The sequence below is a fragment of the Apodemus sylvaticus genome, chromosome 23 (genome assembly GCF_947179515.1).
Source record: "Apodemus sylvaticus chromosome 23, mApoSyl1.1, whole genome shotgun sequence".
NCBI lineage: Eukaryota > Metazoa > Chordata > Mammalia > Rodentia > Muridae > Apodemus > Apodemus sylvaticus.
In genome coordinates, this window is record NC_067494.1 from 47,895,500 (window position 1) to 47,919,759 (window position 24,260).

Below are 24,260 nucleotides of genomic sequence, written 5' to 3' on the forward strand. Positions count from 1 at the left end.
GGTGATTCTATCCCCCATGGTTGACAAAGTAACTAAGACTCCAGGCAAGGGTAAGCAGGGCAGTCCTTAGGGCCTGCATGGCCTGTGGCGAGCTGGTGGCTGTCCTGAGGTGGCACACTGAGTTTCTCTGGTGTCTGAGTTCTGGAAAACCTTTGCCCAGCCTCTGCTGTAACTGGTTTGGTCTGACATTGATTGGAAGATCATGGTTGGCCTCTCTGGCGGTCCCATATTCAACGCCTGCATACTGCACGGCCTCTGCTCCCAGTTCGCAGGCTTCCACAGACTTCCACTAAGCGTGCAACTTTGGTCTTAGGGGTTCACAGAACACACACACCTATAGAAGCATAGCACATACACGTGTGCCCTGGGCATATGTAGGGAACAAGAGGCCAGGACAGAGCTCTTGGTTTGTGGGCCCTCTAGCCTGTTAGAAAGACCTCCTTCCACTTCCCCAGAGGCACAGCCTAATCATCTGTCCTGTGTTCTAGGTAAAGGAGGAGGACCACCCTACTGTTTTCCTGCGTCTCACTCTGAATGGAGTGATCATCTATCAGGTGAGGACCCCTCCTCTTTCTGTCCTGTCTCTTGCTACCCCAGATCCTACTTCACGCTCTTGTTTCTGCATCCCACATAACCTCTGTCTTTCAGGAGGAAGACCACACTCCACAGTTGCTCTGTGACTTCCCCAGGTTACATATTTAAAGATAACAGTTCTGGTGGGTGTCTGAAGGGGGAATGCATCCATAAAGCTCAGCAGTTCTCAGAACCTGGGACTCAACAACTTCATCCTCATTTTTCTTTCTCCCAAACATCACTCATCCTTGTGATCCTCACAGCCATGTCTGCTAACACACACATAGTGGGATGAGCTCTCCAAGAGATGAACAGCTCTGGCTTCCATCAATTACCAATTTTCCACTCAACCTCAAAGGGGACATTAGAGATACACCAGTTAGCCTCTGTCCCTCCTTCCTTATTCCCAAAGCCATGACAGAGAGGAATGCAGGAGAGCAGGCAGGCTAAGCACTGATTAGGGTTCACTGAAAATCCTGCAAGCAAGACTTGTGTACATAGGGGGGCTGCCCCAGGTTTGGTCTGCATTCTTAAGGCTGCAGAGAGATGGTACTCACAGGGCCCTGAGACTGTTTCCACAGGGACATGAGCTCTCCAAATGAAGGATGGGGCAGGGCCCAGTTGTGGCTTATGGCTGACGTTAAGGTATTTCTCTGCTGGTGCTGCTGCTGCTGCTGCTGCTGCTGCTGCTGCTGCTGCTGCTGCTGTAACCATTTTCTAAACTGCAAAGTCACATTGTCTGTACTGTCTGTCCAGGGGAAGAAGCTGGGAATACAGGGAGAAGGGCTGCTGGCAACACAGAAGCTGCTGTTCTAAACGGGCCATGCCTGGCCCTCCCGTTACCTGCTGCAACAGCTTAGTAGCACCCACCAGCTCCACCTCAGCTTGCAGCCTGTGCTGCAGGGGCTACAGCAGCTGGAGGAGGCAGAGAGTGGGTATTAGATCCACCTGGGTCTGGGCACCTACCTGATGTCCACGCACCCTCTCTATGATCTGAGGATGTAGCACATCAACCCTTGAGACCTGCTCCTGGGGTTGGCTGGCTGGGCTGGCTGGGCGTCCAGACCACACCTTCCATTACAAGTCATCATTACTCGTGGTCATCAGCTCCTGTTCCTCCCTCTGAGGGTTGGGATGAAAGGTGGGAGTGACCTTTCCATCCCTCCAAGATGCATATGATTCTACAGTGTCATTTTCCTTACATCCTTAGCACTGCAAACAGACAAAGAAGCAAGTTTGTCTGCAAGGGGATAGCGTTAACGCTGCCTAAAGACTCATTGTTCTCTCAACTTTTCAAAGACCCCACTGAGAAAGGACCTGACTTGCCGCACACTGAAACCACAGTGCACAAGCAGGAGTGTGTGCCTCTGTCTGTGTATTTGCATGCATGTATTACTGTACATGTATGTAGGGGGATGTGGACTGTGTGTATGCCTCTGTGTGTCTGTACATGGGTATACATGCATGTGTGTACGAATGTTTGTGTGCCTATCTTTGTGTGTGTGTGTGTGTGTGTGTGTGTGTGTGTGTGTGTGTGTGTGTGTGTTTGAAAGAGAGAGAGATGAGTGTGCCTGAATGTATTTGTGAAACATAAGCAAGTAGAACTCTGTACCCATGTTGTAAGGCAGGCTCTCAGGGATGCCGGGTGCATATTGCACGACTGTACATGCTCAGAAGGAACTGATGGGTTCTGTTTTCACCTGGTCCTCTCCTGGGTGATAGACCACCAGGGCTGCTCAGGATGGCTCTGTAGCTAAGAGACAAGGTGTCACAGCCTGAAGAACCATCCCAAGGGGATGATAGGAGGCTGCTGGGGACAAAGTCTGTTCCCAGCTGTCATGGGAACGCAGAGCTCATTCCACAAGGGTGGACTTTTGCTCCATGTGCACAGGTGCAGATGCATCTCTCGGTTGGCAGGACTCTGACCATCACCAGTTAAGGAGTGCAGTGTACTTCACGTTCCTCCCTCAGCAGGTCTTCTGTTGCTTTCCCCTCAGGGAAGAAGAGCTACCGGGAATGCTACATCAGTGACCTGCTGGAGCTGGAACCCTGCAGCAGAACCTCCCTGGGCAAGAAGGACAAGAAGAGAAGCAGACAACATGTCCTCCATTGCCTCTCACTGTTTTCCTAAAGCCCTGGCAGCTCCCACACAGGGTGCATCAAGCCTAACTCCCAGCAGGGAGAGCATGAGATGTCTGTGGATGAGCCCACAGGATCTGTGAGCCTCTATGGGAAGACACCTAGTGGTTCCTGGAGCAGCTGCAGCAGCCAGGACCCATGGAACTACAGTGGGGGTGAGCTACAGGACCAGGGAGCAAAGACCCTGACCTGGCCAATGCTAATCTGAATCTCGGGCCACAGGCTGCAATGGTCACTCAGGGCTACACTGAAGGAAACTCAAGGACAAACAATGGGCCATTAATACTGTGTGTGGCCTTGTTCTCGGAGTCTTATCTAAGTAAAGATCAGCTGGCCTTGGCCAATGAAGTTGAGTCCAGATCCTATGGGCTATTACACAACCGACTGGCAGGAGTAAGAAATGACATGAGGGAGCCGCTGGCCCCAGTAGAGATGGGCACGGAGGAGGCACAATTGCTGGGTCTGTGGGTGGTTGGGGAGAGCTCAGCTTTCAGAAACAGGCAATCTCGCCTCTCCTGACACTGACTGGAGCCACTCTGCAGAGCAGATGGCATCACTTGGGAGGGAGGCTCATGTGGGACCCTGTGCTCCGGTCGATGTCACAGAGAACGCCTGTCTTTTCTTCTCACAGTTCAGAACAGATGCTTTCCTCATCTCAGACAGTCCTATTTGCTTTGTACTTCAGAGTTACAGCAGGAAAGAGCCCAGGACAGGACAGCCCACAGCAGTGTATGGGCAGTGCTCCCACAGCAATGTATGGGCAGTGCTCCCACAGCAGTGTATGGGCAGTGTTCCACAGTAGTGGATGGGCAGTGTTCCACAGCAGTGAATGGGCAGTGCTCCCACAGCAGTGGATGGGCAGTGCTTCCACAGCAGTGGATGGACAGTGCTACCACAGCAGTGGATGGGCAGTGTTCCCACAGCAGTAGATGGGCAGTGCTCCCACAACAGTGAATGGGCAGTGCTCCCACAGGAGTGGATGGGCAGTGCTCCCAAAGCAGTGTATGGGCAGTGCTCCCACAGCAGTGTGTGGGCAGTGCTCCCACAGCAGTGTATGGGCAGTGCTCCCACAGCAGTGTGTGGGCAGTGTTCCCACAGCAGTGTATGGGCAGTGTTCCCACAGCAGTGTGTGGGCAGTGCTCCCACAGCAGTGTATGGGCAGTGCTCCCACAGCAGTGGATGGGCAGTGCTCCCACAGCAGTGGATGGGCAGTGCTCCTGCCTTGGTCCCGCTTACTCGTCTCCTCTTCACCCTCCATATCCTCCTCCACCTCCTTCCAGCAGCCACCCAGAGACCTTCGCAGGACTGTGGGTCATGCTACTCAGGATGTAGGGACAGAGGTCACATACCAGGTAATGTCTCGTACAGCTCTTTTGGCTCCAGCACCCTGACCACCTAAGATTCCCAAATTGGGTCCTCAAGGTCCTAGGGAATCCTCTGCAGGCATCCCTGGAGGTGCAGCCAGATTTTGGGAGCACTGGGTTTAGCAGTGGTTCTCTGCTTCAGGCTCAGAGCCTGACTGAGAGGGCTTGCTGAATGGCACAGCAGGGACAGAACAGCGTGCAGCCCTCCAGTGGTGAACATGCAGAACTGCAGGACATTATTTCAACCTTTCTTTACCTCTACCTTATTGTAAATGGCTGCAAAACAAGTCCTAGAGACCTAAGAAACTTGAGTTTCTATCACTATAGGACACCAAAGAGACTAAAGCAGGGGCCCTGTAAAACCTGTTCAGAGGACAGTGAGGGCTCTGTGTTCCTGGACTGGCATGAAGGCTGATTGACCACTAGGCTTGATGTTGGACTCACAGAGAATTAGGGACAGATAGCAACTGGGAGGAGAGAGCATGAGAGGCAGTCCCAGCACAGTCCAGGCAGAGTGGAGCCAGCTCATTTAATACAGGAGCATGTGCCCTCCCAAAGGCTCTCAGCTCAAGGCAATACCCAGAAGAACTGACCAAATAGCAAGCCCCCTGCGTAGCTCTCCTACCTGCAGAATGGGTAGGGCCCTCAGGACAGATCCTACAGTCCCTCATAGCTGAAAAGTGTAAGATGAGCATCACTGTAGTGTGGAGGCTGCTCTCAGCTGATGGGACCCGCACAGTCTGTGGACAAGTTTGCTTAAGTAAAAGGTGGCCGTCCTTGAACTCACAGATGCGTCCAGGGTAGAGTGTGGTGACCACATCCAGAGCCATTCCTCAAAGACATAAGTGCAAAAGGGACAACAATGGAGGGAAGCCTGGGCAGGCCAGCATCCCCGGTGCCAGTGTGGACTGAAAGGTGGCATGGAATGGAGGATCGCAAGGGATTCTAGGATGCACTGGAGCCACACAAGTGCCCACAACCCAGCCTGGGAGAACACAAACATATCAGGGATTATCAGGGATTCTAAACCTGGGAGGGATATGGAGCTGGTGCATGCTGGGATGGTCGGAGGAAACAGCATGAGGAAACCAGGGGGAAGTGTGTCCTGAGAGCTAAGACAGAGCACACCAACAGGATGGTCTGTCAGGCCCAGGATAGATCGGCTATGACAGAATTAGGATGGTCTGGGTAGAGCTGGAGTCCTGGGACTGTAGAAACACCAAAATCACCAACAGTCAGGGAAAGAACTAACATCGCACTGTTGTATCTCTCTGCAGGGTGGGGAGGCAGAGGCAAACCACACAGGTGACCAGTGTGTTCTTAGCGTGGAAAAAGCATGTGGGCTCACTCATGCAGACTGCTCATGACTAGATCACACAGTGACACTGGTGAGCTGCTGGTTCCACCTCTCATGGCAAGAAATTCCTAAGCGGCCTCTCCCTGTGATGACGTCATGACGAACCACACCTGCAGGACACTGTGGAGTAGGCAAGAGCCATACAGCATCCCTGTCTGTGCCGGCCAGCCTTGAAGGTGACTTGGTAGCATTCCAGCACCTCCAGCTTGGGCCAGGTCTGGGCAAGGCAGTTCTTGGCCCTCAAGCCTTCTGCCCCCCATATCAGTCTCTTTGGCCTGCCCAGTTGTAGGAGATGGGGAACCTGCTCCAACATTAGCCAAGGGCATGGGGAAGGCCCTATTCTTCCTGTCTCTGGTTCTAAGCTCCTGGGATTCTCACAAACATGAGTGTCTGAGTGAAACAAGAGTCAATGTTAACCTGAAGCAGCTTGAACCTGTCTTATCTTCCAGAGAAGGTGCCATGATGGGATTGGACATTAGAGGGAGCCCTATGAGTGTAAAGCAAGCCTAGGCTCCAAGGACCCAGAGCAGGCTACTGCAGGTTTTCCTAGATCACAAGTCTGTGGCTGCTCCTCCCATGTCTTGCTTATATGTACTGTAACCAACACAAAGGCCTCCTTTGCAGATTGTCTCAATTCCACCCAAGACCCTGCCACTGGCTATGCAAACAAGAGACCCCTGGATGCAATGGGAGAGAACCCCTACTCTACTCCTCAGGCTGTGAAGACTGCTTCCACCTGGCATGACAGTGTTGCCTGTGCAGTGGTTTGGGATATTTTGGGTCTGCTCTCCTTACCTTATCCAAAGAAATCCAAGGGGCATTAAGCAGGTGCAGTTCATGGGCTCTTGGAAGGTATAAGGTGGGGCATCTACCCATGAGCCCTCAGCATTCCTTTACTGCCCAATGCCCAAAGAAGTACTTGAATTCCCTTTACTTGGACAAGAGGAGACATATATCACTGCTGGTCACAGGTACTTGGTAGTTGTTCCCAACAGTGGACCCATTCCTGTAAGGGCCACATCTCGACACCACATCATTTGCCAGAATGGGGCTCAAGTCTGGCTGGCTGGGTGGGGCAGCACCTCCTCATCTAGGCCTTCTTCTGTGCATACTGAGCTCGTCAGAGTAGGTTGAGTGGGGACAGTCAGCCAGGATATCAGCTGTTGCAAGGACACATACACGGTTCCGGGCAGATGCGAAGGTTCTATACCCTGCACAGTTTGATATAGAACAGACTGGCCACTGGAGGAGGAGGAGGATGGCCCGCACAGCTGACACAGGCTGTAATCCTAAAAGAACAGTGTTCCCCATTGCTACAAAATGAGGATATCTAGCCCTGACTGAGAGGTAGAACATTAGGTATAATATATTCCATTAGAAAACCGTTAAGAACAAACACCCTACTGTTAAGTGGAGTCTATGCCAACTGTGAGTGCCCAGCATGGGGAAGGGCTTGTGTCAGAACATTTCTCCTACCCCAACATACACCGGCACACATGCAGGTGTGTACCGAGGCACAAACATACATGTGAGCACACATACAAACACACACACATACACACCATACATAAACACACACATTTGCACATATGAAAGTAGACAGTGATTCTTTTTTCTTAAGTGTAGTTGTCTTTATTAGATATTTTCTTCCTTTACTTTTCAAATGTTACCCCTCTCCTGGTTTCCCCTCCAAAAAATCCCTAACCCATGCCCCCTCACCCTGCTCACCAATCCACCCACTCCACCTTTCTTGTCGTGGCATTCACCTAGACTGAGGTATTGAGCCTTCTCAGGACCAAGGTCCCATCCTCCCTTGGATGTCCAACAAGGCTATCCTCTGCTACATATGCAGATGTAGCCATGGGACCTTCCGTGTGTACTCTCTGGTGGGTGGTTTAGACCCTGGGAGCTCTGGGATACTGGTTGGTTCATATTGTTGACCCTCCTGTTTGGCTGCAGTCCCCTTCAGCTCTTCGGGTCCTTTCTCGAGACAGTGATTCTTATGTTGGAAGGCTACCCTGGGGATGTGTGTAGCCTGCTTCACTGTACCTTCCTCTCACTACCTTTGTTCCGGAAGAGTGGGACAGAGGGTAGAGGGCAGTCCATGCCATCACAAGGGTTTCTATCCCTAAACCTAACATAAGGTCACACACTACTCCTCCTTGTCCTTGCCTGGACTCAAACATGTCACCTGGTCCTGGGCTTCACAAGTTCTCCCAAGGAAGAAAGCAGACCATGTCCCCATTTTGACATGGCTGTCCATACTGCTGGCTCCCAGCAGGAGTCAAGTGTGGAGAGGAACGTGGTGGGGACTAGGTCCTTGCCTGTGGCAGTGACTTCATCATCACAGGGCTCTTGGGGGAACAAGGCACTCCAGACAGAGCTGAGTAAGTGCTGGGTAATATGGCTAAGTCTGCCTGTGAAGATCAGACCTCCGAGCATGGCCACAGTACATCCATCTCTGGGCCTGGATATGCCTGTCTATCCTTCCCAACAGAGCCTGGCCTGCTGTTAGAGCTAATCATCATCTTTGGGAATAGAGCAGTTAGAACCCAACTGGGTCTTCTGGACTCTGGTAGCAAGCAGGAGCCTACTGCATAGGCCCTTTGGCCCAGGGATTGTGGTTTCCATGCTCCCAGGAGCAGCAGAGGCCAGCTCAGCTCATCCTTAGTGTGTGTGCAGCAGCTAGGGGTGCATGGAGGGCAGGACCAGTGCCCTGTGTCTTCATAGACAAGGAGGAGCCAAGACCATTGGCTGACCCTGAGAAGTCACCTGGGTCCCATAAAGATTCTATTTCTGTCCTTCCTCTGGGCCTGTGTTGACACATGGGGAACTATGCCAAGTTTCTCTGGCTGCCAGGCTGTGCAGAGCTGCAGACTGTGGTCATGGTCCTTAGGGAATGAAGAGGACAGTTAGAGACCAGGTTTTCCCCATGCCTATGTCCAAGCAGGTGCAGGGTGCCTAGGTATGGGCATAAGGAGGGGCCAAGGCAGAGTCCCAGTGTCTCCTCCTTATATTCCTCTATGAGACTGGGGTCTAAAATCAACACTCACAATTCCTGTGGTCCCTGAATAGATGCTGGAAGTCTGGTAACAGTTCTCTCATGCAGAGTGGCCTGCTCGCTCTATGGCATGATCAACCTGAACACACACCTGTGTGTCTAGCAAAGAGACACGTCCTGGGAGCACACATAGTCATGAACTATTTCTTCAGGACTAACTGAAACTAGAGCCCAAAATCCTTCTACTGGTACTCAGTGGGGGATGAGGACCTCTGGACAGGGTGAACATGCAATGGTGGCTGTTTGTGTGACACAGCCATCAGAGAACAGTGACTACAGAAAAGTTCTGACTCCCATCCTTAGTCAGTGGAAGCCAGAACCCTGCTCCACATTCCACCTCTGCTGAGAGTGCCTTGGCTTTATGAACATAATTAACATGGGCGTGTCACAGAGGAGGCCTCACCAAAGGACAAGTGGCTAGGGACAGGCAGGGAAACTATCCCAGCACCAATGGAGATGAAGTGTCTGGGTTCCCATAGAATATTGCCATGGTTGCAGTTTTGAAAACATGCTGAGGAAGACTTTAGCCATGTGTCACTGGGATCTTCTCACTTTTCACTTGATTCCAGCACTACTCTGGAGATCAGTGGCAATAAGGGACCATGGTGGATGGGATCTGCCCCAGGGCCTGTGATGGGCTCATTGTTGGACAGCGGGCTTCTCAAATATATACATATTTTATATACATACATACATACTAAAATATAACCCAAAATATAGGAATCACACACTCAAACATCTTCCAAATCTGAAACAAATTGAAGAGGCAGCTGTCAAACTACATGGAACATATGTCTTTAGCTATTTGGCCGAGAATCATCTCATAGACCTTATTCATGCAGAATTTGGTAGGACTGATCACCCAGGATTGGCAGAGACCATCAGTGGAGTATTCTGCATAGTGTGTCCTTTTTCGAGATATTATTTTGGTCTGTAGATGAATAAGCAATTTCTGCGGAGTGGGTCCCTTGCAACGATAAACAGCCTCAGCCAGAGGTGAAGATGATCAGAATCTTCTCTGAACCCAGACTGAAGTGCTCTCAGCAGCAGCTATGTCTCAGCATCAAATGATTCAAAAACATTCAACGTTACATTCTGTCCATTTCTGACATTTTTGAAAACTGTCAATGCAAAGTAGTCTTGGCTGGTGCCCTTTAACTGCTCTCAGACAATTATAACTGAAATATCTTGGAAATATTCTTTCAATGAACTCAGAACCATGAGTTTGCTATCTGGCACTTTAATCATATGCTTAATCATCTAAAAACATTTCTTAATGGCAGTTATAGAAGGACTGGTTCTAAGCTTTGTAGACTTACATTTTTATATCAATAGAAGAAATGTATACCAATGAAAACCTTGAATATGTATCCAAATAAATTCTTTACCAATGTAAGAAATTAAAACTTCAACTTCATAACATCTCATAACATGAGATTATGGCTACACAATCAGTTCTAGCTATTTCCTTCCTGTGCTTATTATACTCACTATTAAATTCCCTAGAAAGAAAACCTAGAATAAAAACCTCCAGATCCCCAATCACAAGGAATCAGAATGATCAATCTTCAAATCTTCCTGCTGAATATGGGCATTGAGATATCTTTAAACGGGGAGAAGGTGGGGAAAATGGGAAAGTTGGTTAGATCTTTAAAAGGCCACACCAACAAATGATATTCTGTCTCTGGAGTCTAAGTTCTGTCTGGATATCTCTGAAGGGCTAAATGAGGCAAGAAGTCCTGGAACCATGACATCTGGACTTGGAGCAGGACAGTTCAGCATGTCTAAGGATGGATCACAACAAAACTACACACTGCAGTTCACATACTAAAACAGAATTAAAGGAGGACCAAGGTATCTGTATGGATCATGTTAGTCTGTAAGGTGCACAGAGTAGTCAAGATGAAATCCTGCTCATGGTTTGAGCATGTAAAAAGCCAGTCTGTTTTATGATAGTAAGTCTTCATCCATGCCATGTGAAGGATGGCACAGGGAACCTTGACCTTCCCTTTTTGGTTCTCTTGAATTTTAATACTTCTCCAGGGGGTCTGGAACTGTCATATCTGATCCATATGACAGTGGATGTCCTGTCACAGAGGAGGTGCTGAGACACTGGAGGTCCTGCAACAGGGGAGGTCCCTGTGACAGTTGGGGTGATTTAAACTGGAGTTGATGAAACATCAGTCGTCCTAAGACAGTGGATGTCCTGCTACAGTGGAGGTCTAGCGACAGTGGAGGTGATGGGACAGTGGATGTCCTGCTACAGTGGAGGTCTAGCGACAGTGGAGGTGATGGGACAGTGGATGTCCTGCTACAGTGGAGGTCTAGCGACAGTGGAGGGGATGGGACAGTGAAGGTCCTGCTACAGTTGCCATCAAAGTGCTTGTAAAGCAGAAGTGATGCCACCAGCCATTACAGACTATGGCAGACATAATGATAATGGTCAATCACATCATCTCTCTTCTCCAAATAACTGAGTCTGAGACAAGGCTATACAATGTTATGAAGCTGGTTGACGATCAACAGCTTTAGAAATACATCTAAATGTAAGGCCACCTAGAGGAGGATTATGCCAGGGAATTATTTAGGCAAATAGCAGCAGCCATGAGCTTCTGCACTGGCACAGAATGCTTACCAGGGACCTGAAACCAGATAATATGTTCTGGGAAAAGAATGACAAGATCAAAATCATGGGCTTTGTCTTTACTACTCCAGTTGAACCAGGGCAAAGGCTGAACCAGCACTGTGGTCCTTATACTTTTGATGTGCCAGATCTCCTTCCAGGAAATTTTTATGATGGTGAAAAAAAAACATATGGACCTTAGGAGTACGCTTATATTTTATGGTAGTAGGAAAGGTCCAATTTTATTCAGTCATCATACAAGAGCTGAGAAGACAGGTTGTGACAGGTGTGCATCCTGACCACTATGAGGTGTCAGAAGAGCTGGAGGACCTGCTTAGCCTCTTAATGGTAGTCAAGCCTAGATACAGTCTGAGAGTCACAGACACGATGATGCAACCATGGTTCAAGAAAGACTGCAAGGGGTTCCCAAATCCAGATGAGGATGTGATCCCTCTTAGGACAGATCCTGCAATTGTGGAAGCAATGGACTATACATGGAGTTCTGAGCCCAAGACATTTTAGATTTATTAAGTCATCAAAAGTATAACCAGGCCATGGAATCCTATTGCCTACACAAGGGGATGGTCACCAGGTGCATGACAGTACAAGCCAGGATCAGCCAATGAGTCCAGTCTTCATCCTATTCCCTATCCTTGATGTTCCTCCTGATTACCCTTTAGGACTAAAGAGGAGGGTAAAGGAGCAGACCCTAGGCATAAGATTCTAATCATCCTCCAATAGTGAAAAGGGAGGCAGAAGAGCCAATGGGCTTGGGAATTTTCTCTTCAGGACACTCCAGATGACATGCCTACTGTACTAAGTAAGCATAGAGATGTGCCAGGAGTGTTTCCTGCATTCGAACAACAAGCAGTCTCAGTGAAGAGAGAGCAGCATAAATGACAACACAGAAAACCTCCTTTCTCTCTCTCTCTCTCTCTCTCTCTCTCTCTCTCTCTCTCTCTCTCTCTCTCTCTCTCTCTCTCTCTCTCTCTCTCTTCCTCCCTCCCTCCTTCCCTCCCTCCTTTACTCCCTCTCTCTGTCCCTTTCTCTCTCCCCTTCTCCCTCTTTCTCTCTATCCCTCTTTCCCTCTCTCTGCCTAAGCAGAATGCAAGACTGTGCCCCAGCAGGGTCCGGCCCACAGGCTTAAAGGAATAAACAAAGAAAATATAAGAAATGCCCTGATGAAGTTGCCTTACTGCTTTCAATCAAGAACAAAACTTCATGTAGGGAAGAACAGAGGCTTCTCCCAGGAATTTGCCAAAGGGAGAGTGTCCAGAGAACAGCAGAAGTCACATCCCAGGTACCTTTTGTATTGTCCTGCCCAGTTTCATCTGTGCTGGTACCTTCTATGTGTCTGGTTTGCATCTCCCCAACATTGTTTCCTATTTACCATCTATAAATACTTTATGATTCTTCCTCCACCTCAAAACGTCTCACTCTTGATATCGCCTCTTACAAGCAGGGACTCAATATGACTGATGTGTACCCCACTCTACAGAGTTGTCTTGCTGACCCTATCCCTTCACCTGGAGTGAATTAGCCCCTAAAGGCAAGAATTTCCACTCGTTGAGGATCAGAGGACTATGGAATCATGGACTCTTCCAGAGACGACTGATCCTAGCACATATGTCCAAAGATCACAAGACCTAGAGATCAAATTCTTGTGTTTTCAAAAGTAGCATCATATTCCATTAAGGCTCAAAATTAATAACCAGCAACCTAAATGAATAAGTGACGACAGTGGAGTTCTTGAAACAGTACGGGTGCTGGAACAATGGAGGCACTGAGAAATTAGAAGTCCTGTGACAATGGAGGTTCTGCAACGATGAGGTCCTGAGACAGTGGGCTTGCTGTGATAATGGAGTTGCTGCAACTGTGCAAGTCTTGCAATAATAGAGATGCTGGTACAGTAGAGACGGAGCGACAGTAGAGGTCTGGCAAGAGTAGAGGTCCTGCACATTGGAGGTCCTGCATTATGGAGGATGTGAGACTGTGGGGATGAGTCTCAAAGAGTGAAAGTCCTGCAACACTGGAGGTGCTGCAACAGTGAACTTACTAAAATACTAGTGCAAGTGCTGTGAGCATAGAAGTCCTGCAACATTGGATTTCCTGCAATAAGAGAGGTCCTGAGCTAGTGGAGAGGAGGCCTAGACAGTGAAGGTCCTATGCCAATGGAAGCACTGTAGCCTACAGCAACAGTGATGGTCCTGAGACAGTGGAGATGATGCTGACACTGGAGGTGCTGCAAAGAGGAAGTACTGTAACAGTAGCTGTTCCTGCAGCATGGGAGTTCCTGCAGCTGTGGAGATCCTGAGACAGTGGGGGTCTTACAATAGTGCAGGTGCTTGAACAGTAGAGATCCATCTCTGGTGCAGGTCCTGCATCACTGGAGGTCCTGAGACAGTGCCATTGCTCTGACATTGCAAGTCCAGAAATGGTGGAGATCCTGCAAGACTCTAGGGGCAGGGACAGTGTAGGTGGTGGGACAGTCGAGTTCCTGAGGCTTTGGAGGTGCTGCGACATTGGGGGTCCTGTTATTGTGAACTTTGTTCCAGTAGAGGTCCTGCAAATATGGAGTTGCTCAGACATTGGGGGTTCAGCAGCAGTTGAGGTCTTGCGACAGTGAAGTGCCCTTGTGGCTGGTGAGGTGCGACTACAATGGAGGTCCTGTGACATTGTCCACACCTTGCCAGTAGATAACCTGCAAATTGGAGCTGCTGTACATTGGAGGTCCTATGACAGTGGAGGTCCTGGGCAAGTGCAGGTTCTGTTGCACTGGAGCTCCTGCGACATGGGAGGTCCTGCGAGAGTTCAGTGGCTGTACCAGTGGAGCTCCTGTGACACAGGAGGTGTGGAGACAATGAAGGTGATGCGACAGCGAAGGTCCTGCCACAGCTGGGGTGCTGCAACATTGGAGGTCCTGTGTCAGTGGACATACTGTGCCAGTAGAGGTACTGCAGCAATCTTGTTGCCGAGGAAGTGACTGTCCTGTGACAAGTGTACAAACTGCTACAGTGGAGATACTTTTGAAAGTTTTTTGGATTTGGTTTTTGTTTTTTGTTTTCAGAGTGTATGTCCATTGATAGTGGACATACAGTACCTGTACATGTCCAGAAAATTGGAGGTCCAGAAAGAGGGGAGTTGCTAAGACAGTGTTGGTTCTAAGATAGTGGAAGTTGTACTACAGTGGAGATGCTAGGCCATGGGAGGTGCTGGACATTGGGAGGTGGTGGCTGCACAGTGGAGGTCCTGCTACAGTGCTTGTAGAGAAGAAGCAACACTACCAGCCAGTAATGGCCATGACAGGTATAGCGAGGATGATCAACAACCCAAAAGTCATCTCATTTCTCCTAGTAACAGGATCAGACACAAGTCTATAAATTGCCATGGAGCTGGTTGAAGGTCAACAACTTTAAAAATACATCAGAAAGTCTAAACACCTAGATAAGGACAGGCCATGAAAATACATAAGCAAGTAATAGCAACATTGAGTTACTATGATGAGTACAGGATAGAACACGGGGAACTGAAGCCAGAAAATGTTTCCTTGGACAGAATGAAAACGTTAAAATCATGGTCTTTCTTTAAGAACCGAGTTGAACCAGGGCAAATGCTCAACCAGAACTGAGGTGCTTACCCATTTCATACCCATGACCTTTTTCTAGGCAAACATTGAGATGGTTCAAAAAGTGACACATGGACATTAGGAGTAGGCCTATACTTCATGGTGGAAGGAAACGACCCATTTCACTCTGTCATCATACAAGAGCTGAGAGGACATGTTGTGCCTTGTGTGTATACAGCCCATTGTGGAGTGGCAGAGGGTCTGGATGATCTGCTAAGTCTTTTAATGAGAGTCAACCCCAGATATAGTCTGAGAGTCACAGAAGTGAGATACATCTTTGTGTCAAGGAACACTACAAGGGAAACCAAAATCCCTGTGAGGAAGTGGTCATACTCAGGCCACACTCTGCAATTGTGTTCGCAATGCAATACAGTGTGTTTGGAACCCAAGATATCCTACATTGATTATATCAATGAAAGTATAAAGAGACCATAGCATCCTATTGCTTACTGCAAGAGCACAGTCTCCAAGGCCATGGCTGCACAACCCAGGCTCACCCGGTGTGTGTCCTGTTATGATCCCATTCTCTACCCTTGATGATACTGATGCTTATCCTCTAGGACCAAAGAGGAATGAAAGCAAGCCTACCCTAGGCACATGAGTCTCGTCAAACTCCAATCGTTTTTAGTCTGCCTATGGCCGTAAGGCTCATCCAAGAGTCAGAACAGTGAATGGGACTGGACTTCTTCTCTTCAGGCCACTTCAGAAGATGCCCACCCTGGACAAAGCATTCATCCATGCTGGGAGTGTCTCCTACATTCACTCAATGAGCAGTGTGAGTGAGAAGAGAAGCAGCAATGAGAACACAGAAGACAACCTACTCCCTGATGTGCCTCAGCAGAGGGCAAGACTGTTGCCAGAGGGCTCGGGCCCAGGAGTTTTATGGGTGGACCAAGAAATTAGGAAATGCCCTGAAGAAGTTGTTTTGCTGTGGTTCCATCAAGAAAGAACCTCTGCTGAAGAAGATTAGAGTTACCCCCAGAAATGTACATCAGGCACTGCCCAGGTACATTTGTGCTTTATCCTACCTAGGTTGCTCTGTGCTGGTTCCTCCAATGTCTCTGGTTTGCATTTCCCAAAAATTGCCTTAGTCTTTCATTCTGTAAGTACTTTATGATTTTTGCTCCATCCCAACACTTCTCCATCTTCTGGACTTCTCTTCACAGCAGGGACTTAATATCACCTAAGGGTATCGACTCTACATGGTTGTCTTGCTCACCCTGTACCTTTACCTGAACTGTATCACCACCTAAAGCCAACAGTATCCACTAGGTGAGGGTTAGAGGGCTATGGGCTCATGTCAGCTCCCAGGGGATACTTCTCCTACCATATGAGGACGTCAATCACATTAAGCTGAATATCAAATGCTTATGTTTTCAAAAGTAACACCACATTCCATTAAGCTTAAAAGTTAGTAAGCAGCAATGTTGTAGAATAAGTGACAATGAAGACACTGTGACAGTACAGGTGCTGGGATAGTGTAGATCCTGCAACAGTGATAGTGCACTGTGATAGTGGAGGTCCTGAGAGAGTGGATGTCGTGCAACATTGGGGTCCAGAGACAATGGACTTTGTATGACAACTGAGTTGCTGCAGCAGTGGGTGTCTTGCAACAGTGGAGGTGTTGCAACAGTACAATTGCAGGGACAGTGGATGTCCTGCAACAGTACAGGTTCTACCACATTGGAGCCCCTGCACTAGTGGAAGTCCACCAAAATCAGAGGTCCTGCAACATTACACTTCCTACAATAGTGAAGGTCCTGAGACAGTGGAAATGGGGCTGGGATAGTGGATGGCCTACACTAATGCAGGGGCTGCAACAGTCGAGGAACTGGAACTGTGGGTGTCCTGAGAGAGTGGAGGTCCTGGGATAGTGGACATGCTTGAACAGCAGAGGTCCTATGAGGCTGGAAGTCCTGTGACGGTGGTGGAATTGAGACAGTGGAGGTTCTTCAACAGTTAAGGTCTTGAGACAGAGCCATTGGTCCAAAAATGGAGGTCCTGCAACAGTGGACTTCCTGTGCCAGTAGAGGTCCTACAAATTGCAAGTCCAAAGACAGGGGCAAGCTGGGACAGAGGTTGTCCTAGGATAATGGATGTCCTCTGAGAGTGGGGGTTCCAGGACTGGAGAGTCTCTGGGACAAGGGAGGACCTGCTACAATGGCCATCAAAGTGCTTGTAAGGAAGACACAATGGTGCCAGCCAGGAATGGCCAGCACAGAAAGAAGGAGGATGATTGACAACCCAAAAGTCATCTCACTTCTCCAAGAAATTGAGTATTAGACAAATCTACACCTTGTCATGGTGAGTGTTGAAGCTCAACAGCTCTACAAATATATGTGGATGCCGGCCCACCTAGAGGAGTACAAGGCCAGGGAAATATTTAGGCAAATAAGAGCAGAATTGAGCTACCAGGATGGGCATAGTACAGTTAACAGGGACCTGAAAACATAATATTTTCTTGGACAAGAATGGAAAAGTCAAAATCATCGACTTTGTCCTTAGTGCCCAAGTTGAACCAGAGCAAATCCTGAACCAGAACTGTAGTGCTTATCTGTTTAGTTCTCCTGAACTCTCTCTAGGTAAACTTTATGATGGTCTAAAGAAGGACATATGGACCTTAGAAGGAGGCGAAAAATTTATTGTACTAGTAAACATCCCATTTGACTCTGTTGTCATACTAAGGCTGAGAAGATAAGTTGCGGCATGTGTGTATCTTTCCCACAGTGGTGTGTCAGAAGTTCTTTAGGACCTTCTTAGCCTCTTAATGACAGTCAATCCCAGATATTGTCTGAAAGTCACAGACATGATGAAACCACCCAGGATCAAGGAAGAGTGCAAGAGGTTCCCAAATCCCCAAGAGGAACTGATCCCTCTAGGCTGGATCCTGAAGTTGTGGAAGCAATGGAATAAATATATTGTGCTCCCAGCCAAAGATATTTTAGACGTATTAAGTCAAAGAAAATAAAACCAGACAATGACATCCTGTTCCTTCCTGCAGGCTCTCCAGGAGCATGGCTGTACAATGCAGACTCAGACAGTGATAGCATTTATGGCCTTCCTCCTTACTCTTAATGGGCCATCCCTCTAGGGCTAAAGAAGAATTGAAGCAAGCCCACCCTAGGCATATAGGTCTAGTCTTATCCAATAGTCTAGGGAATGCCTATGGCCATAACGCTAGTAAAAGAGGAGGCAGAAGAGCACCTGGGCCTGGACTACTTCAGGCCGCTTTGGAAGATACCCACACTGGAACAAGAATACATATATGGCAGGAGTGTGCCCTGCATTCACTCAACAAGCAGTCTCATTGACAAGAGAAGCAGCAATGAGAACACAGAAGACACTCTACTCCCTGATGTGCCTCAGCAGAGGGCAAGACATTCCCCAGCAGGAGCCTCCACCAGAAGCTTTATGGGATTGATCAAGAAATTAGGAAATACCTTGATGAAGCTATTTTGCTGCTTTCCATCAAGAAAGCAACCTCTGCTGGGACAGATCAGAGTCACCATGCTGCCCCACCCCAACCACAGAAATGTGGCAAAGGAAGAGCATATGGAGAACAAGTGGCAGACAGACACAGCCTAGGTTCATCTGTGCTTTGTCCTTCCCAATCTGCTCTGTCCCGCTTGCTCCAGCCTCTCGTTTGCATTTCCCCAAAATTGTTTCCTTCTTGTGCTCTGTAAGGACTAAGGATTCTTGCTCTGCCCCAAGATTTATCCCTCTCTTGGATTTCTCCTCTTCCAACAGGGAGAAAATTCGCTGATGTGTTCCCCACTCTACAGACTTGTCTTGTTCTACCCATTCCTGAAACTGGCCTGCACCAGTCCCTAAAGACAACAGCTTCCACAAGGTGAGGACTAGTGGACTATGGGCTCAGGGAATCTTCCAGATCCATGGAGGAAATGCTGCCAGACCAGTCATGGCCATGGCAGATATACAAAGGATGATTGACAACAACAGCTTTGTGGTCAAGATGAAGGTCAACAGCTTTACAAACTCATCTGAATGTCTGGCCAACTATAGGAGGACATAGCCAGAGAAATATTTAGGTAAATTCGAGCAGCACTGAGCTACCTGATAGGCACAGTATAGATAACAGGGACCTGAAAGCAGATAATATATTCTTGGACAAGAATGGAAAAGTAAAAATCATGGATTTTTTTCCTTAGTACTCAGGAACTTACATTCTGTAAGTACTTTATGAGTCTTGCTACACCCGAAGACTTCCACAGAACTTTAGAGACTTGTCTTGCTGATGCCAGCCCTTCAGCTGGACTCTATCATCCCCTCAAGGCAACAGCTTCCAAAATATGAGGACTAGAGGTTCACAGGCTCATGGAATCTTCCCATGGCTACTGGTCACTGCGCATGTGGCCATCAGTATCACCAGCCACAGATCAAATTCTTGTATTTTCAAAAGTAACGTCACATTCCATTAAGCCTCACGATTAATACCAAGCAGTGTTTTAGAATAAGTGACAACAGAGATGCTGTGACAGTGCAGGTCCTGGGACAGTGTAGATCTTGCAACAGTGGAGCCACTGAGATAGTGGAGGTCCTGAGACAGTGGAGGTCCTGCAACATAGAGGTCCGGAGACAGTGGAGCTTCTGTCACAATGGAGTTGCTCTAATAGTGGACATCTTTTGACAGTGGAGGTCCTGGGACAGTAGAGTTCCCGCAAGATTGGAATTCCTACAATAGTGGAGGTTCTGAGAGAGTGAGGTGCTGGTCTTGCAACATTGGAAGTCTCGATACAATAGAGGTAAGTGTGGGACAGTGGAGGTCCAGCAACGATGGAGGAGATGCAACAGTGAAGTCCTTGAAATTAGAGGTAAAGCAACATTGGAATTCCTCCAATACCGGAGGTCCTCATACAGTGGAGATGAGGCTATGACAGTGGAATTCCTCTACCAGTGGAGATGCTGCAACAGTGGAAGAACTGCAACAGTGGAGGTCCTGAGACATTGGACATCCTGAGTCATGGAAGTTATTGTGAAAATGGACATGCTTGAACAGTAGAGTAATTTTGAGGGTGGTGGTCCTCTGACAGTGGTTGTCATGCAACAGTGGAGATCCTGCAACATTGGAAGTCCTGTAACAGTTGCGATCCTGAGACAATGCAGTTGCTACAACATTGTAGGTACTGCAACAGCAGAAGTCCTGCAACAGAGGAGGAGTTGGGTCAGTGAAGGGAATGGGCTAGTGGAGGTCCTGCAACAGTGGAAGTCCTCAAAAGTAGAGGTACTGCATCATTGGACTTCCTTCCCTACTGGAGATTCTGAGACAGTGCACGTAAGGCTCAGACAGTGGAAGTCCTTTGCTAATGGATGCACTGCAACATTGGAGGTCCTGAAACAATTTAGTCTCTGCAATAGTGGAGGTCCTAAGAGAGTAGAGGTACTGTGATAGCAGGAATTGAACCTGGACAAATGATGAACTGGTATTGTGCGCCACTTTGTTTCTCCATAACCCTTGCTAGAAAATATTTACGATGGTCCCAAAATTGACATATGGACCTTAGGGGTATGTGTATAACGTGTGGTAATAGGAAGGGTCCCATTGAACTTTGTTGTCATACAAGAGCTGAGAAGACATGTTGTGCCATGTAAGTAACCTGCCCACTGCAGAGTGTCAGAAGAGCTGGCAGACATGCTTGGCTTCTTAAGGACAGCCAACCCCAGATATATGCTGATATTCACAAACATAATTATGCACCAGTGCTTCAAGGAAGACTGGAGGGCATTCCTGAATCCCTATGAAGAACGGTTCCCTCTTATGCTAGAAACAGCCATTGTTGATGCGATGCTATACATTGTATTTTAAGTCCAAAATATTATACATTAATTACATCAAGAAACCCTAACCAAACAGTGGCATCTTATGGCTTACTGCAAGTGTTGTCTCTCTAGTGGCATCGTTCTAAGAACCCAGGCTCAATCAGTGAGTCAAGTTGTGGCGCCATTACCTACCCTTCATGATGCTTCTGCATTCCCTGTAGAACTAGAGAAGTGTGGAAGTGAGCGCACCCTAGCTATACTGGTCTAGTCTTCCTCCATTGGTCTCCTGTCTGCAATTTTGACCATAAGGGTAGTCAAAGAGGAGGCAGAAGAGCCTCTGGGCCTGGCCTTCTCTTCAGGACAATACAGAGGACCCACACTGGACAAATCATACATGCTGTACATACCATGCATACTGTACACATCATGCATACATGCCAGGAGAGGCTCAGGCATTCATCCAACAAGCAGCCTCAGTGATAAGAGCAGCAGAAATGAGAACTCAGAAAACAACCTATTCTCCCACTGTGCCTCAGTAGAGGTCTTGCACATTGGAGGTCTTGAGACAGGGTGGTTTCTGCAACAGCAGTGATCCTGTGATAGTGGAGGCGCTTGGACAGGGAAGGTGCTGCGGCAGTGGAAGTCACGCTCAAAGTGCTTGTACAGAAGGAGCAATGGTGGCAGCTGAACAAGACCATGACAGATAGAACGATGAGGTACGAACACCCCAACATTGTCTTGCTCCTCCACCTAACTGAGTCACAGATAAGACTATACCTAGTCAAGTTGCTGGTTGAAGATCAACAGCTTTGCAAATGCATCTGAAATTCTGGTCACATAGAAGAGGACAAGGCCAGTGAAATACCTAGGCAAATAACAGTAGCACAAATGATCTGTTGTGATGGGCACAATTTAGTTCACAGGAATCTGAGCTAGAAAATATTTTCTTGGACAAGAAAGGAAAAATCAATATCATGTGCTTTGTCCTGAGTACACAAGTTGAATCACAGCATGTCCTGATAGGCACTGTTGTATTTACTCGGGTGATGACGTGCAAAATTTATGGTAGTCCAAAGAACACAAGAGGGAACTTAGGTGTAGTCTTATATTTCATGAGATTTGGAAAGGTCCCATTTGACTCTGTCTTCATAGAACAGGTGTGTATCCTGCCTGCTTTGTGGTGTCAGAAGAGCTGGAGGGCTTGCTAAACTCTTAATGTGAGTCAATCGCACATGTACTCTAACAGTCAAAGATGTGTGCATGCACCCCTGGTTCAAGGAATACTGGAAGGGTGTTCTTAAATCCCTATGAGGACCTGATCCCTTCATTCCAGGTCTTGCAATCATGGTAGCAAAGGAATGGATTAGGTTCCAAGCCCATATTTTAGATTTATTACTTCAATAAAAGTATAACCAGACCATGGCATCCTATTGCTTCCTGAAAGTGGGAGCTCTACAATAGCATAAATGCACAACCCAGGTTCAGCCAGTGAGTCCAGTTATGGCCCCATTCTCTACCTTTGATGATGTTGATGATGCTTACCTCTAGGACTAAAGAGGATTGGAAGCACGCCCAACTTAGGCATATTGGACTCATCATCATCCAATGCTCTAATGGCAGCCTATGGCCATAAGACTAGTCAAAGAAGATGGAGAAGAACCACTGGGCCTGGCCTTCTTTTCTTCAGGCTACTCCAAATGACACCCACACTAAAGAAGGCATACTTACACACCAAGATTGTCTCTTGCAGTCACTCAACAAGGACCCTTAGGGAGAAGAGCAGCAGCATTGCAAACACAAAGGCAATCTACTCTCCTGCTGGGTCCCAGCAGAGGGCAGGAATGTCTCCAAAGGGTCCGGTCCAGAGTCTTTAAGTGATGCACCCAGAAGATAGGAAATGCCCTGATGAGGCTGTGTTGCTGCTTTCCAACAACAAAGAAACCTCACGTGGGACAGAACAGTGTCCTCCCAGAAATGGGATACAGGGAGAGATTCCAGAGAAAAAGTAGCAGGAAGGGCCCAGGTACTAGGACTAGAGTGCTGTGGATTCGTGGACATTTCCAGGGGCTATTAGCCCTAGCACATGGGGCCATCATCACAAGAGCAGAACGGATTATTACATTATCAAATGTAAGATCACACTCATGTAAGCCTCAAAACTGGTAACCAGAAATGTCACTAAATAAGAATCAACAACAGCTCTGCCACAGCTCTCCATACCCAAAATCTGCCTGGAGAGAATTGGTCTCCCAGTAGTACTGACAGGGAGGCTTGCACGAGAGACAAGCCACAGTCAGAGACAGGAAGAACAGCTTACACCAGGGATGACCAGAAGATGAAAATTAAGGGCAAGAACAACAGCAACAGAAGCCAAGGCTACTTGGCAGCATCAGAACCCAGAACTCCCACCACAGTGAGCCCTGGATACCTCAACACACCACAAAAGGAAGAATCTGATTTAAAATCACATCTCATGGTGCTGGAAGAGGACTTTAAGAAGGCCATAAAAAACTCCCTTAAAGAAATACAGGAGAATATAGGTAAACAAATAGAAGCCCTTAAAGAGGAAACACAAAAATCCCTCAAGGAAATACAGGAAAACACAAACAAAGGGGTGAAGGAATTGAGCAAAACCATCTAGGATTAAAAATGGAAACTGAAACAATAAAGAAATCACAAAGAAAGACAACCCTGGAAATAGAAAACCTAGGAAAGAGATCAGGAGACATAGATGCAAGCATCACCAACAAAACACAGAGATAGAAGAGAGTCTCAGCAGCAGAAGCTACCATAGAAAACACTGACACAACCGACAAAGAAAATACAAAATGCAAAAGGCTCCTCACCCAAAACATCCAGGAATTCCAAGACAAAAGGAGGAGACCAAACCTAAGGATAAGAGGTACAAAAGAGAGCAAAGATTCCCAACTTAAAGGAACAGTAAATATCTTCGGCAAAATGCCAGCCCAGGCTACTATACCCATCAAAATATTCAATTACCATAGATGGAGAAACATTCCATGACAAAACCAAATTTACAAAATGCCTTTCCACAAAGTCAGCCCTACAAAGGATAAGAGATGGAAACACCAACACAAGGAGGGAAAGTACACCCTAGAAAAAGCAAGAAAGTAATCTTCTTTCAACAAACCCAAAAAAGATAGCCACACAAACATAAAAATAACATAAAAAACAACAGGATGCAGCAATCACTATTCTTTAATATCTCTTAACATCAATGAACCCAAGTTCCCAATAAAAAGACATAGACTAGCAGACTGAATACATAAACAGTACCCAGAATTTTGCTGCCTACAGGAAATATACTTCAGTGTCAAAGAGGAAAGGGATGGAAAACAATTTTTCAAGCAATTGATCCCAAGAAATATGCTGGTGCAGCCATTCTAATATTGAATAAAATCGACTTTTAACCAAAGGTATCAAAAAATGAAAAACACATCATACTCATCAAAGGAAAAATCAACCAAGAAGAACTCTGAATTCTGAACATCTCTCCTCCAAAGACAAGGGCATCCACCTTCATGAAAGAAATATTACTTAAGCTCAAAGCACACATTGCACCTCACACAATAATAGTGGGAGACTTCAACACATCACTATCAGCAATGGACTGATCATAGAAACAAAACTAAACAGAGACACAGCTAAACTAACAGAAGTAATGGACCAAATGGACATACCAGGTATCTATAGAACATTTTATCCTAAATCAAAAGAAT

General features: G+C 47.4%; 1 long non-coding RNA gene across 1 annotated transcript in view; it reads left to right on the top strand.

The window, feature by feature from the left end:
• LOC127673638 (uncharacterized) overlaps positions 1-24,260 on the top strand; it is a 200,407-nt gene that overhangs the window by 46,699 nt on the left and 129,448 nt on the right. The window lies entirely within an intron of this gene.